Genomic DNA, 10,156 nt, shown 5'->3' with positions numbered 1-10,156 from the left:
CGCGCGGGTCTGTCTTACCCCGCCCGCAGGTCTGTGATGCAATCGGCTGTGCCTCGTGCCGAAAAAGGGGCGGGGCTTTAACACGCCACCCTCTGAGGTGGGGTTTTGTGAGGGGTTTTTTGAAAGCGCCCAACGGTTTATCTGGCTCGAGCCTCGCTCGCCGTTCTTTTCTCGCTGTTAGCGTAGTTCGCGCTCAGTTAGGCAGGCAAAGGCAGCCAGGCGTAGTCGAGGCCTAGGGCCCAGCACTTGGTGGTTTCTCCTCAGCCTTGCACGGCTCATAGTTCTCACTTAGCCCTCCCTCTCTCGAAATGCTTTCTCCTCAGCACTTCTTCCATATTTTTATGCAGGCTCTAGAACACTTTTATGCCCCCCTATTTCACTTGGAGGGGAACCATAACTCCTCGCCAGCACACACTCCTCAGTTGAAGGCAGCTTCTGTATTACATTTTCATTCTGCCTTCGCCTTCTCCAGAGCTTGGGATGGTCTATGCAGCCTCACCTTTTTATTCCCAAAGCAATCCTGTGAGGTAGGGTCAGACTTGGACTTTAGTTTTTTTAAAAAATCTCCAGAACTGGACATTGCACCCACCAGACTGCTTTTGACTTTGCTTTTTTATACCCGCACCACTTTCTCCTCTGGTAAATAGGTTTTGCTGAGGTGGGGATTTTTGGAACTCACTGGACCATCACGCGTGTGTGGACAAAATGTGTATAGAATCAGGGAACCAACCAACAGTGCCTGCCCAAGGCATTCTGGCACCTGAGGCCAAATAACAAAATGGTGCCCCCAACCTGCCAGGGAGGAAGGGGTGAGTGAAGACCTACATCAGAAACAAAGGGGCAGGGAATGCAGATCTACACTGATAACAAGGCAGGAGTGAAGATCCACAGCGGAAACGGGCAGGGGATGTCAAATCAACCTTACCTGATGGTTGAAGTGGGTGGGTGCAGAGCTCAGGAGACCCCAGAGGGCAACCATCACTATTTCCTCCCTAGTGCCTCCTATTCCTCAAGAGGCTGCTGCAGAGGCAGCATGGGGAGGGGGGCTGCCAAGGAGGTTGCCGATCCAGACTCCAAAGAGTGTGCTGCATTCGCTGCTGTCACTTGTGGCTGGAGGCGCATTCCTTGGAGGCTGGATACTGCCGCCTGAGGTGGTCAGCTCAACTGGCCTAATGGGTGGGCTGGCCACGGGAACCAATGCCTTTGAGAGGCTGGATACTGCCGCCTGAGGTGGTCAGCTCACCTGGCCTAATGGGTGGGCTGGCCACGGGAACCAATGCCTCTGTTAAAACACTTTTCACCTCTCAAAAGCTCATCTTCCTAGCCTCATGAAATACTAGGGCTCATATTCCAAAACACTCATTTAGGTTCATGGAACTCTTACTGTGAAGTTCACTTCTACACAGCTTCAAATTCACATTGCACTTGTTGAGGCACCCTTTTTCCTTACACCTGCTTACCCATTTGCCACTCTTTGACCTCACTACAGTATATTCCTTTGCAGTGACACTCAGACTCACCATTCATGCTGCTTCAATTTCAGCTCATACAGTTGGGGGTCATGCTCATTTGTATGAAATATGTTTGCTCCCTCACTAGAGAACATCTGTTTATATTCTGGCACACTACAAAGAGCCTCATCTCTCTCACTCTGTAAGACACAGCCTTACAGAGCTAAGGTAAAGGTAAAGGTACCCCTGACCATTAGGTCCAGTCATCACCGACTCGGGTTGTGGCGCTCATCTTGCTCTATGGTCTGAGGGAGCCGGCGTTTGTCCGCAGACAGCTTCCGGGTCATGTGGCCAGCATGACTAAGCTGCTTCTGGTGAACCAGAGCAGCGCACGGAAACGCCGTTTACCTTCCCACCGGAGTGGTTCCTATTGATCTACTTGCACTTTGACGTGCTTTTGAACTGCAAGGTTGGCAGGAGCAGAGACCGAGCCACGGGAGCTCACCCCGTCGCGGGGATTCGAACTGCTGACCTTCTGATCAGCTTACAGAGCTAGTTGTCGCTATATTTTATTTTTCTATTTAAAGTAATTTATATCCTCTCTGCCCTCAAGAGATCAGAGTGGCACACATTAAAATCAGTAAAAACAATATGAACACAACAAAACTCAGAGCAGCCCAGATATCTAGGATGGCTCAAAAACCTGATAAAAAAGAAAATAAAAGTTTTGACTGCCATAATTGCAAGTAGTGAAGGAATCATAGAGAACTCCTGGGGAAGGAAGTTCCAGAGGAGCTGGGGATACCATATCAAAGGACTTCTCACGCTCTTAACAGAAACTCACTGTAAATGTGCTGAGGCTTGTACTTCTGTTAAATACTTGCTGTCTCCACACCAATCACCTCACACTCCTATGGCTTTCATAATTTATTTACACTCTTCCTTTACAGAAAGTGAGCTCACTCTTAAACTGCGTGATGAAAAGATGTTTCAGCTAAGGCTGGTAAGTCAAAGTTATTCTCATGTGCAACATTTGTGTACCCTTCTACGGTTCACAGTTTTCTGCGCTTGAGCCAACAACCTTCAGATAACTGATATTCCAATGCTCTACAGATAAGGCTGTTCTTTCAGTTATTTTAACCTTTTCCCAAGTGCCTTTGGCCCATATATGAAACTGGGAGAGAGGTTAGGACATAGTTCACCGGAAGTCCTATGTAAACTGTTCGGAAGTATCTCTACTTATTAGTTTGTCACAACACATTGTTCTAGGTTATGTAACAAAGATGCTTAACAGACCTAAGTTATTTCCTTAATAAAGAAACTTGTTTGACCTTTTTAGCAGTCTCTTTTTCTACAGAATCCCATTTTATAGCTATATTGCCACAGAATTGGAGGGAATCCCAAAACCCCATTTAGTCTAATCTCAAACTCACTAAAGGTAAAGGTACCCCTAACCATTAGGTCCAGTCACGGATGACTCTGGGGTTGTGCGCTCATCTCGTTCTGTTGGCCGAGGGAGCTGGCGTTTGTCCACAGACAGCTTCCGGGTCATGTGGCCAGCATAACTAAGCCATTTCTGGCAAACCAGAGCAGCGCACAGAAACTCGCTTCTGTACAGAAAATTCAGCAAGCATCACAAGTTAGGATAATGATTTCAGACCTGTATGTACTACTCTTTTTGAAAGACTGTAATGTTACACTTACAAATTAAGAGTACATAGTCAACATCTTATTCATAAAATTTATTAATCCCTTTTTCAAAAAAACTCTTCAAGCAGTGCACAAATAAAATTGTAGATAGAGCACAATTAAAACCAACAAACCAACTAAAAAGAAATATACATAAAACAATCACTTTAAAATAAATATAAAATCAATTAGTATTTTAAAACCCAGTGTCATAGCTTGCACTGGACAAAGTACTTGGACACAGATTTTGTTTTTTAATTAAAAAAAGATATTGTTCAAATCAGTATGGTACATAAGCAAAGCATGGGTCACCAGCACAGCAGGTGCACGGCAAGGTTAGCAAGCTGAAACGTTGACCCAATAGCTGACATGTCCCCTGGGCTCCTATTATAAAAGCATAGGGCAAGCACAGCTTCTGCATAGTGAGTGGAATGTGCCTTAGATTGAGCAAGCAAGCAAGCAAGCAGGCACTCTTTCTGGTGGGCTGAACATGAGCTGTCTGTTCACACTGGTGCTGGAATCTTTGTGTCCTATGTGACAGGATCCTGACAGGATCCAGATCCAGAATGGGAATCAAATGCTGCCTTGGTGGGCAGAGAGGCAGAGGCTGTGGGAGGCAAAGGCTCCAGTGGTACAGGAGGCATGGCAGGCAGGGGCTGCCTTGGAGTCAAAAGTGGGTGTGTGACTGAAATGGGGCATTGGGATGACAACCCACTGGGACCCCAGGATCAGATTCCTCGTCTGCATTTTAGCTCCCAGAGCTCTTAGATTATTGTTGCAGCCCCATGCAGCTTTCCCAATCCAGCATCATCAATAGGCTTCTCCTACCCCTTGCCCTGATCTAAGCAGCCCCTCCAAGGTGTCTCCCCAGGACTGATTACATCAAATCTAGGTACATAAATTATATGTCTGAGTAAGTTTGATGAAACTATTTTGCCACATTACCATTGAAAAACTAATCCGTCCACTAAGTATTTACTTTTAACAGGCAAGGCCTACTATTTCAAGTTATCCCCAGAACGCTTCCACATAAGTTGTTAAATTACACATCAGATGACAATAAGGTAGTACACGTAGTACATCATTATTTGCAAGTATCTCAGCAACCAGCAACTTGCAAGTCAGTACAGTGGTACCTTGGGTTAAGTACTTAATTCGTTCCGGAGGTCTGTTCTTAACCTGCAACTGTTCTTAACCTGAAGCACCACTTTAGCTAATGGGGCCTCCCGCTGCCGCCGCGCCGCCAGAGCACGATTTCTGTTCTCATCCTGAAGCAAAGTTCTTAATCTGAGGTAATATTTCTGGGTTAGTGGAGTCTGTAACCTGAAGCATATGTAACCTGAAGCGTATGTAACCCGAGGTACCACTGTAGCCATTCACGGATGGTGGTCTGACTTCTGACAACAAAAGTACTGGTAGCTTGATTCTATCTGCTATACTTCAGGAGCTGCTATGTTTATTATAGACAGCTATAACCGGGGGAGGGGCAGTTTAATTGCTATATACTGATACTGGATAGAACATAGTATCACAATAATATACTTTAGTGATGGGTGGCCATCTGGTTAATAACTGAAGGCCTTACTGTAAATATATAATGAACCATAGTGTATGTGGTTAACAAAAATGCATATCACTGACATAATTTGCATATTGGATAACCGTATGCTACACTAGATTAAATTTGGTTGTAGGAGATCCATGTTCCAATATCTGCTGATCCCTAAAGTTCATAGAGGAGCCTTGGAATAGCCTGTCTCATAAGGTTGTTAAGAGGCTAAAGGGAATAACAATGGGGCTATTGTATCATTTCTTGAAGCACTATGGAACTTGAATGTTTGGAGCCAAAGAAAATTGTTAAGATTTGAGATATTAAACCCTTCAATAATGAATTCCTAGCAGCTATGAATTCAATTAAACTATATTCCCACTGCTGCTTTTTGTATCAGGAGTGGCAGGGCTGGTTCTAAAGTAACCTGGTCTTGGTTCTGTTCCTACATGTGGGGGTGGAAGGGCAACACACTGTCCATCATACTGACACTGTTGAGAATTTGTAGCAGGTTTCATGTTTTAAATGGTAGCATTCAACTTCGAATTCACATCTACTCATATTTGGGAAACAAATTTTCTCACTAGCATCCTTGCTACAATGTGTTGTCAGTTTCTCTGTCTCCTCCTGCTTTTCATTCTGGTCCATCACCCGGTCAGTGAACTAATAAATACATGTTGGGTTTCTAACTTGTGTAACTTGAAATAATATATATTCTAATACAAGGGAAATATTTGGCAAGGATACTTCTTCTTTTTCTAAGTTCCCATTATTTAAAATTAATTGAAATGCATTAGAGGGGGAGAACTCAAGCTGCCTAAATACATAAATTGCTGGGATCTGAGACAAGACTAGACATAGGCTACTTACTCCCTCAAATCATCTGTGTGAGACAAGTTTTTAATTTTTTTGCAGGTTCTGGACTTACACAGACTTTACAATTTTCTGTTATAAAAAATGAGGGATAATACCCCAAAAGGGGATTGTAAATACACCAATTGTGAGGTTAGCTGGCTAGCTGGCTGCTATGGTGACAGAGATCATACGGATACCTTAGGCAGACAGTTCTGTCACAGACTCATTGTGGAACCTTAGGGGAGTCATTTAACCCTTTGTTTGTCCATCTGTACAATGGGGAAAGTGTTCCTTTCTGGTAATCAAGTGGGGGCTGTGTGTTATATTCAGCAGGTGTTCCTGCTACACTGAGTGCCATAGGGATGTATGCTTTTTATAAATAATAGCAATCAAGTGCTGCATAGCTACTGAGCAGGGGTCCATATTGTCTGCAGGTTGACAGATACCTGGAAGCACTTTGGGAGAGTTTTCTGCACACCGAACAAGAAAAACGTGATCTACAGAACTGGAATTTGCCTTTGAAGAGTACAAAATCTGGGAAGAGTTTAAATGGTGAATCCCAGGAAAAAGTATTCAAAGGAATCTTTTATAAGGTAATTAGAATAAATATTGGTATGCATGTTTATGTTGTTTAGCCTTGCAGATAATTGCAAAAAAGGGGGGAGAATAATACCAATCCACATAGAGATACAGTATGTGTGTTGCAAGATCACTCATGTGATACATCTAGCAGCTCTGACTTAGAATAAATCATTACTTATCTGAGAGAGTGGTTAAATGCAAGACAAATGTAGGCTTTTTTATATTAATGTAGTGGATTTCATTCAAGTTTAGAGGTTAGTGTTAACCTGTTGCTAACCACACAATGGGTCCAAATGAACCCAAATATCTGTAGAATTTCCAGAACAGTATAGAAAGTATAATTGCAGAAAGAGAGAGAAGCATCAAATTATGCAGCCAGAAACATTATTTTAAAGATCTGACTAACAGAGACATTAAGAGCAAGAGGGAGCTTGTAAAATGCATGTCTGGAAATACTTTATTTAATGTTCTGTGGTATTGGGTTTAACTATGGTCAGCAACATTTAGTTATGAGCCAAAAGTGCCCACAGAAGTCATTTCATAGAATCCAACATATCATTGAGAAAAATTTTACTGGTTAAATCTCTGTGGGTTAGATGGCTGTTGAAGGCACAGAATCAGGGCTTAGAGAAAAAGATAGCAACCTTTATTTTAGTTTGTTTTATATGTGTCTTAAAGTACAAAAGATAGTTTTCTGTCTTTTAGGAGAAGTAATCACTCTTGTTGTATGCCCAAACATATATCAGACTAAAAATCGCCAGTGGTTGTGTCTTCTTCACAGGCATGGGGACCCCTACCTTTGTCTACTTCAGGATGAGTATGAATAAGCACACCTTTATATCATTAAGACACCTAAGCACACCAAGTTGATCTCCTGAGAGTAATTCAAACTATTTACATATATTGCTGCAGGAACCAAATAGGTAGCTCCCCCCACCCCCAGTAACAAAAATGTGGCACAAAATATTATAGCTTTGGAGTGCAAAGGTTAAGTCTAAGGGGAAAATAAGCTTAATATTTTGAACCAATGAACCTTTTTAAAGTCATGGAGGGACCCTAAATCAGACAAATCCTATGACTGTGGCAGAGAGTTGCTTGTAAGCAGTATCTCCTCTTCTGAGTAGTAGTACTCTTCCTGTGAAATGTCTTTAATAACACTGTATTGATAATCTTGTATCATACTTTATAAGTTAGTGCTTCAAAACTTACCTATGAGTATGAATGTTAATTCTACCATGTGGCTGAAATACTTGGAAAATGCTTCTCCCAATTCAGTTCCCAGGGTATCAGCATATATTTTATCCAATGTTTTAATGCTTCAAGTAGGATCCCCAAGTGCTGCTGATTAGGCAATTAAATATTTAGATGAAAGAATAAGTGCTTTTCTGAATCTATTTCAAGTGATTAATGCTAATTGGATTTATAAGAAAAGTGTGTATATTCTAGGGAAGTAGTGCACAAGTATACTTGCCCTGTCTTGAATGCATTTCACAGGATACATTTTATATCAAGGGTAGCTTGACTTCCGCAATATTTTTATTTGGATTTGTACCTAGCTCCTGCCAACCTAGCAGTTCGAAAGCACGTCAAAGTGGAAGTAGATTAATAGGTACTGCTCCGGTGGGAAGGTAAACAGCATTTCCATGCGCTGTTCTGGTTTTGCCAGAAGTGGCTTAGTCATGCTGGACACATGACCCAGAAAAACTGTCTGCGGACAAACGCCAGCTCCCTCGGCCTGTAAAGCGAGATGAGCGCCGCAACCCCAGAGTCGTTCACAACTGGACTTAACTGTCAGGGGTCCTTTACATTTGCCTTTAAATCTCACAGACTCCAAGTAATTTCAAAGTAAATTTAAATATATACAACACACAATAATAAGCCACACCATTCTGTCTTCCACCTTGGCTCTTCTTTTCTCACCCACGGCAGAGCCCTTTACCTGGTCTCAGTTACATCGTCACTAGCAGCCATTGATAGCCCTACCCTGCATCCACATGCTTGCTGACAGTCAAAAAACTCTATTAGTAAGACATTTATTTCCTCCCCCAGTCAAGCCTCTATTCTTGCATGAGGTAGACACTGTGATGTCCTCATTAATATTTTACTTAGTATTTTAAATGTCATGGTTTCAGAACAATATCAAAGTCCTTCCAGATATTCCCACTGATGCCTGCTCTTTTGCCTTTTTACACTGAAGAACTCATGCCCTTTCTCTCATTGAAAAGAGGGGTAGGCCCCAACAAATTGATACTTTGTTCCTTATAATCCCAACCCCAATACCTTTTTGAATTCCATTAACTGAAAAAAATTATAACATCTCACTCACTAGTCCCATCTCATCAAACAGAAGTTCAACTATAACTGCCAAACTGCCTTTGGCAGTCACCCTCAGACTGTGGAATAACCAGCCTCATATAAGCAATATAAAAGGTAAAGGTAAAGGTACCCCTGCCCGTACGGGCCAGTCTTGACAGACTCTGGGGTTGTGCGCCCATCTCACTCAAGAGGCCGGGGGCCAGCGCTGTCCGGAGACACTTGTATTCATTCAACTTGTTTTTATTATTGCTTGTTAGCTGCCCTGAGCCTGGCCTTGGCTGGGGAGGGCGGGGTATAATTATTATTATTATTACCAACAGAAAACAAATATGTCTAGCCTCAGGGAGTGATGGGGGATAAGCAGGACATCTTGAGATGGTTGAAGGTTTTATGGGGATCCAATGGTGTAAGCCCCCTTGTATGGACTATTATTCATTGGAACACACAGGTTTGAAGGGCAAACCTCTATGCACACTTACAAGGAAATAAGTCTTGTACAGTCGTACCTTGGAAGTCAAACAGAATCTGTTCCAGAAGTCCACTCAACTTCCAAAACATTCAGAAACTAAAATGTGGCTTCTGATTGGCTGCAGAAAGCTCCAATCGGAAGCTGCAGAAGCCCCGTCGGACGTTCAGCTTCCAAAAATAGTTCGCAAACCGGAACAGTCACTTCTGGGTTTGCGGCGTTCAGGAGCCAAAACGTTTGAGAACTAAGCTGTTCAAAAACCAAGGTACGACTGTATATAGTGGGACTTATGTCCAAGCAAGTGTGCATAGAATTTGACTAGGGATGTAAAAAGTTATTGATTTTCAGTCCATGTTGCATGCAGCGCTGTTCCTGTTCTGCTGCAGTTTGGCTTGCAAGAAAAACGACATTAATGTCACTGTTCACTGCAGCAGAATTTTATGTAATTAATTAATTAATTATTGTAATGCTATTACACTAGGGTTGCCATATTTAAAAAACCATGACACCTCAAAAGTTGTTGAGTGCCCGAAATTGTTGAGTGCCTGAAGTTGTTGAGCTTTTTTAAGGAAAAGCTCTACAGTTAATATTTTGGAACTTTAATTTTTTTTAATGCATTTTCAACATGATTTGACCCCTGTTGCCGATATGGCGGCCCTATTACACAACGTATCTCTGCAAAGGAAATTTAATGCAAATAAGGGAAAACATAAATTATGTAATGTTTGGACTGAAGACAAGAACAGCAATGAATAGGAATTGTTTTTTCTGGATTGATTTGCTTTTTTGGACATGGGACAAATAAGCAGACATCAGTGATTGCAATTTCTGTTTCTATCAGTGTTCTCTGATATCCCTAGATGTGGTTGCACATAACCTTTCTCTGGGAAAATTGGTGAACGGCTTCTCTAGAATGCTGTTGGTTTGCTTCCTCAGCAACTGAGGGCAGAAGTGTGAGCACCTTAGCATGGACTTCTTCTCCACTGTGTTTCCCTCAGCTTCCCTCACCCCACCCCCACAATTTTCTTTACGCCAGCATTTTTTATCATTCTTAATTTTTTATGCACATAGTTTGTGTTTTGTAGGTTGTTGTCTCTTGTGCTTGCTTCTAATTACTTTGATTTCCCCCTAACCTAAGTAATTTCCCCCCTTGTAATGTTATGCTATGGCACTTTTCACATTCAGTGTAAGATTCTGCTACCTTCTAATGTGTAGATTCTCTAGTTCCTGATTATCTTTAATGTTGAA

General features: G+C 42.2%; 1 protein-coding gene across 3 annotated transcripts in view; it reads left to right on the top strand.

Moving 5' to 3' along the window:
* Positions 1 to 146: 146 nt before the first annotated feature.
* The window catches only part of MAPT (microtubule associated protein tau), an 82,255-nt gene continuing 72,245 nt past the window's right edge, over positions 147 to 10,156 (top strand). The window contains exons 1-3 of one of the 3 annotated variants that reach the window (XM_079948779.1): positions 147 to 809; positions 2,402 to 2,454; positions 5,979 to 6,137. The gene's annotated coding sequence lies outside the window, so the exon portion shown is untranslated. Of the gene's footprint in view, positions 810 to 2,401; positions 2,455 to 5,736; positions 6,138 to 10,156 lie in introns of those variants that run through there. The other 2 variants (XM_079948778.1, XM_079948764.1) reach the window with 2 other exon arrangements.

The sequence above is a fragment of the Podarcis cretensis genome, assembly GCF_951804945.1.
Source record: "Podarcis cretensis genome assembly, chromosome: 13".
Taxonomy (NCBI): Eukaryota; Metazoa; Chordata; class Lepidosauria; order Squamata; family Lacertidae; genus Podarcis; species Podarcis cretensis.
This window is presented reverse-complemented; position numbering and strand designations above follow the sequence as displayed.